Raw genomic sequence first — 5,726 nt, forward strand, 5'->3', positions numbered from 1 at the left:
TGCTGATACTCATTGTGAGCTGGGCAGAAATGGTCCGTGCATTTTTTCCACAATGTGAAAGGGTGTTGAAACGACATTTAACTCTCATTTAATCATGGATATATCTCTTATTTTCGAACTTCCTACAAAATATAACCAAATACTTGTTTATAATTTCTGGATGGATGACTTGAAAAGCTGGAGGAGATGAGAGAGAAAAATGTCATTCTAATGGAACTCACTTTAACTATTTAATGCTGCCTGCTTCAGACAGCATTCCTAAGGCAGATATGCAAGACTCTCACATAGCTAATTTCCAGATGTTTGCTGACAGTTTTGGGAGAAGGCAGAAAGCACATCCCTCACTGACCTTGATGAAGGACAAATCCCTGGGTGTGCTCATGCTGGCAGCAATCACATGGACAGTGCTGTACACACCCCCATCCTTTGGGCAGTCCCAGCTGGAGGACATCGGGAGCAACGTGGGAGGCCGCAGAAGATGAAGGATTGCTGAGCTGAAGACAGTGAAGAGGTAAATGTCAGAAAGCTCTCTGCCTTCCATGTGTCTAAAGGCAGGACATAGATTTACAAAGGTAGAAGGTATCTTGCCCCCTCCTTCCACCTGGGAAGACAAACATAAACCACTGGAGACAACTTAGACCCTTAAGGGCCTGGAGTTGGTACCAAAGGAATCTCCTGAACAAAATTTGCCTTTCTACAAGTGGCTGCCCTTAGGCACTCAGAGTCATTTTCCTTTGTCTTATCATTTTTCCAAAAACTTACTACTCTTTGTTGAAGATGCTAAGTAAGTTGGAATTCAAAGCCACCTCTTGAGAACTAATTCCCTGGGTGTCTCCCAAGTCTGTGTGAAATCTACAGGTTCATAAACTTCCACTGGTTTTTCTCTTGTTAATATGTGTTTTGTAACAGGGGTCTGTTCAATTATGAACTTATGGGGATTGAGGAAAAACCCCTACAGCAGCCTGGATACAAATTGAAGAAGAATACCCCCTAACTTTCTAAGATTTCGCATTTCAAGTGAAAGGAGGCTTTCTGGGTTATGTGGAAATTCTTGAGGAAAAGATCAAAGTGCTCCTACTTCTGCCGTTCTAAAAATACCTTTGAGTGCAAGAAAACATGCATAATGCATGTCAAGGATAAACGCTGAAAGAGAAGCCCTAGGCCAAGATCAAATGTCAATCCACAAAACTCCGCAGGCACAAGGTGCTTTTCTGTTGCATATCTAGTTCGTGGAGCTGATTCTGCTAGAAGAAAAGGAATACAGTTGGTAAAAAGGATACCAGGCAGATATCTCAGATTTCCTGCAGAGGAAACTGGTATTGTGGGTGCCCCATAGCTGTGAGGCCCACTTCCCACCCCACCCCACTCCCTGGTCGGCCTGCACCTGGGCTCTGCAGCAGCTGCCACCCATTCCCCTGCCTCCAATCTGGCCCCATAGAGTCCACTCTCCACTTAACACACTTGGCCCTATTAAACATGAATCAGATCAGGTTGCCTGCCTGCTGAGAGAACTGCAAGGGCTCCCATCGACATTTCCACTAACATCCAAACTGCTGCCATGGCCTGCAGGGTCCACCTTGAGGCAGCGAAGCTACAGTAGGTTAGGCATAGATAGATTAATTTCTTGTAGGTAGCTTTTAGTTTAAAATAAGAAAGCGTCCGGACATCTTGTAGGCAGGCAGAACCGCCTTGTAGGCTGGAATGTGGATTCAGTGTGGACTCCCAGGCCATCACAGCTCCTCAGCCATCAGAGGCAGAGATGGTAATCTCACTGAAGCAGGTAGCCCACCTACCCGTCAGCATATTAATCACTGAGTCAAAAGCAAAAAGGACAGTTTTTGTCTCGCCCATGCCAGCTCTTGCTGGCATGTCACTCTATCTTTCCCCTTCTTCTCTGATGAACTCTTTTAAAAACTTTGCCGGCCACTCTGAAATTCACTTCGGTGTCAAGTCAAAGAGCTTGTGAATTTTGCCCTGCGTCCCACCTAGCATCACACCTGACCCGACCGCCTTGTTTCCACCTTAGGGCCTCTGAAGTTGCTGCTCTGTCAACCAGGATGATCTTCCTCCAGGTCTTCATGGACTTCATTTCTTCACTTTATTCTGATTTTGGCACAAATCTCCCTGCCTCAAAACACACTTCCCAACAAACTCCTCTAAAATTGCTTCCCACCTGTGTGAGTTTCTCATGGCTGTTATGACAAATTTCCGCCAACTTGGCTTAAAACAACTCACATTTATTCTCTTACAGGTCTGGAGGTTGGGAGTCTAAAATCAGTTTCACTGGACTGAAACCAAGGTGTTGGCAGGGCCCTACTCCCTCCAAAGTCTCCAGGGGAGAATCAGTTTCTTGCCTTTTCCAGCTACATCCTTTGCATTGCTAGGCTTACCGCCTCTTCCTCCTCAGAGCCAGCAGTGCAGCACCGGGTCTCAGCTGTCACTTTGCCTGTCTCTACCATAGTCGGGTCCTTTCTGCTCCCCGCCCCAACATAACGCACATTTGATTATGTTAAGGCCCACCTGGATAATCCAGGATAATTGTAAGAGCAAATACAAATAAAACTAAGGAAAGTAAGTTATAATTCTCCCTGCTGCAAAAAAAAAGACAGACTCTTCCCAGCCCCATTCCCTTTTCTTAATGCATTCACTTTAGAAAACTTGTAATCATGAATTTTTCCCATCCATTTGAGATAGATGTAAATCTTTTCTAAAGCTAAGAAAAAACCTTTTTGCCAGCTTTACAAACCAGGACTGACCCAGGACTGTCTTTCTCAAGGATCTGGGAGTCATCCGAAATGTAAACATCAAGGAAGACAGTGTTCCTACCCAGTCTCTACAAATGGGAGGGTTTGTCTCTTAACTTTGGCTCCAAATTGCAAACCCATCTCCTGTCATAAGATAGGAGTTTTATTTTCCCTTTGGATAAAGGTAATTAGCAAACACAGGTGGCAACCCCAACTACCAAGTCAATTTAGGATGATCTACATGTGACATATGGCACTGACCAGTCCTCTTACTGAGAACTTTAAAAACTTTGCTGGTCTTTGTGTGTGTAATGAGTTGCATCTGCTTGGCTATATAAAAGGGTAAAGTTTCTTTTTGTCTTTGCAATATCTTAACGGATTTCCTGTGATGTGCATCTCATTCTGGTTTAATGCGTATTCAGTAATAAAACTGTGGTTTGTTTTTTTTTTTCCTCTTCTGTCTTTGTGGAGAGGTTTTCTGGGTTAGCAGGAGATTTTGTTTTTAATTATGTTTCCCCAACATAATCTCCTCATCTCAAAATTCTTAGCATGATCACATCTGCAAAGTGCCTTTTGCCATGTAAGGTCATATTTATGGGTTACAGGGATTAGGATGTAAAGGAAAATGAAAAAAACCTCAGGACCCTCAAATTCCTTATGCCAAAAGGAAGGTTAAGCCTGGAGGCTGAATGATAGAACTCCCTCTTCCAAATGGCTAGCAGTTAGTAACATCTGCTTAAACCAGATCTCCATGGAAAGGTAAAAGGCCTCAGGCATCTAGGGAAGGACTGTCCCTACATATCATTCATAAGTAAATTCTTTCCTGGTCTCCCACAAACAAAGGCATGCCAATTTTAACTTGATGTTGCAATCTAAATCTGGCTCCTAAAACTGAAGTCTATTTGCTTCCACACTAATAATGTGGATTAGAAGTTTATCTTCCCCAGGGCAGAACAAAGATAAGACTTACTCCTTCACCTACCCAGAGATGTCTGCATAATTGACTCTTCCTTTATTTTTTTTAAACATTCACCTAGTCTTAAATAAAATGTAGATTTACTGGACACTCACTATCTGTCCCTCTTCCTTCATGCCTTCCTCCTTTTTAAGGATATGTATGAATACTAAACCTCCTGAAAACTTCTTCAGAAAAACAGCCACAGACATGTCTGTGGCCTGTGTTTTTCCTGGACATACCCTAAAGCTGGCTTAATAAACCTCAATGATTGAGACTTTGGCCCAGTCACTGATTTCGATTGTCAAGGATGTAGATATCTTTGGGGGTCTTTGTTCAGCCTTCCTCACCATTCCTATCCCTCTACCTTCTAGCCCCCTACTCAGCTTCATTGTTCTTCATGATGAGACAGGTTATTCAGTGCAGGTTAGACATAGATAAGTTCCTTATAGGCAGGTAAAACTTAAAAAAAATTTTTTTTAATTTTTGAGTTGAAGTCTCACTCTTGTCGTCCAGGCTGCAGTGCAGTGGCTCGCTCACGGCCACCGCAGCATCGGTCTGCTGGGCTCAGGTGATCCGTCCACCTCAGCCTTCCAAGTAGCTGGAACTACAGGCATGCGCCACTGTGCCCGGCTAATTTTTTGATTTGTTGTAGAGATGAGGTCTCACCAAGTTACCCAGGCTGGTCTCAAACTCCTGGACTCAGGCAATCTTCTCACCTCGGCCTCCCCAGGTGCTGGGATTATAGGCGTGAGCCACCGCGCCCAGTCAAAAAATTTAAAATAGGATGAGTATTCAGACATCTTTTTGATCGGTACATGAACTTCACCAGACTCTCCAGACAATCAGACTGAAATATGGATCTACCAGTGCAGTAGATCACAGAAACAATAGAGAATTGCCCAAAACACAGATTTGTTCTAAGAAAATCCCAAAATCTATTTAGGCAATAATTTTAATTATTTGGAAGTCTTGTGACCTTAGAAAGTTGAGACACAGTAATCAAAACTCATGACCAGATTCCTACAGCCCACCTTTCTTAGCTCATCCAAGGTGGAGAAATGGTAATCAAAACTCGTGACCAGATATCTGTGTTGCCAGGTGGGGTGCAGTGTGATACTCCGTGGGTTTTTTTTGACTCGCCACAGAAGAGAATTTCAGAATGAATCCAAGTATAATTTAAAACAATTTTTAAAAATTTATTTATTTACCTTGACTTCTCCCCAAGACATTTTATTAGAGAGAGAAGGAGGCATAGACATGGGCATCTCAAGAGAAAGAATGTGCATTTGCCTTTGGCAAGAAGCTTTATATACTTTTACAATGATTATTATGCTAACTATGAACTAAGAGGGTGCACTGCAGAGATCTTCACATTCCAGCTCACAAGGTGGTCAGGTCTGGTTGGACTGGTATAAGTTGTGTACCAATAAGAAAGATACCTGAACACTTACCTTTTTAAATTTTAAACTGCCTACAAGAAACTATGTCTCAACTGCACTGAATAATCTGCCTCACCTGCAACCCACCACTCATAGCTTATGGTTTGCTTAATCATGGTTGTAAAAGCATATAAAGCTTCTTGTCAAAGACATACACGTGCCCTCTCTTGAGGGACCCATGCTTGCTCTTGAGCATGCCTCTTTCATTCTAATAAATTCTGTCTTACACTATACTTGGCACTTGCTCTGAAATTCTTTCTGTGGCCAAGTCAAAAAAACTCACAGAGCAACACACCCCCACCTGGCATCAATAGCACTTCTCACCTACCCAAAATTAGTGATATATTTATTGATTTAAATAGTTTTTGTCGTGCTGGGCACGGTGGCTGACGCCTATAATCCCAGAACCTCGAGAGGCTAAGATGAGAGGATTGCCTGAGTTCACGAGTTCGAGACTAGCCTGGGCAACTTGGTAAGACCTCATCTCAACAATAAATCAAAAAATTAGCTGGGCATGATGGCACATGCCTGTAGTTTCAGCTACTTGGAAGACTGAGGTGGAAGGATTGCCTGAGCCCAGCAGGT

Source organism: Carlito syrichta, unplaced genomic scaffold (genome assembly GCF_000164805.1).
Source record: "Carlito syrichta isolate Samal-C Ts95f unplaced genomic scaffold, Tarsius_syrichta-2.0.1 Scaffold302395, whole genome shotgun sequence".
NCBI classification, from domain to species: Eukaryota; Metazoa; Chordata; class Mammalia; order Primates; family Tarsiidae; genus Carlito; species Carlito syrichta.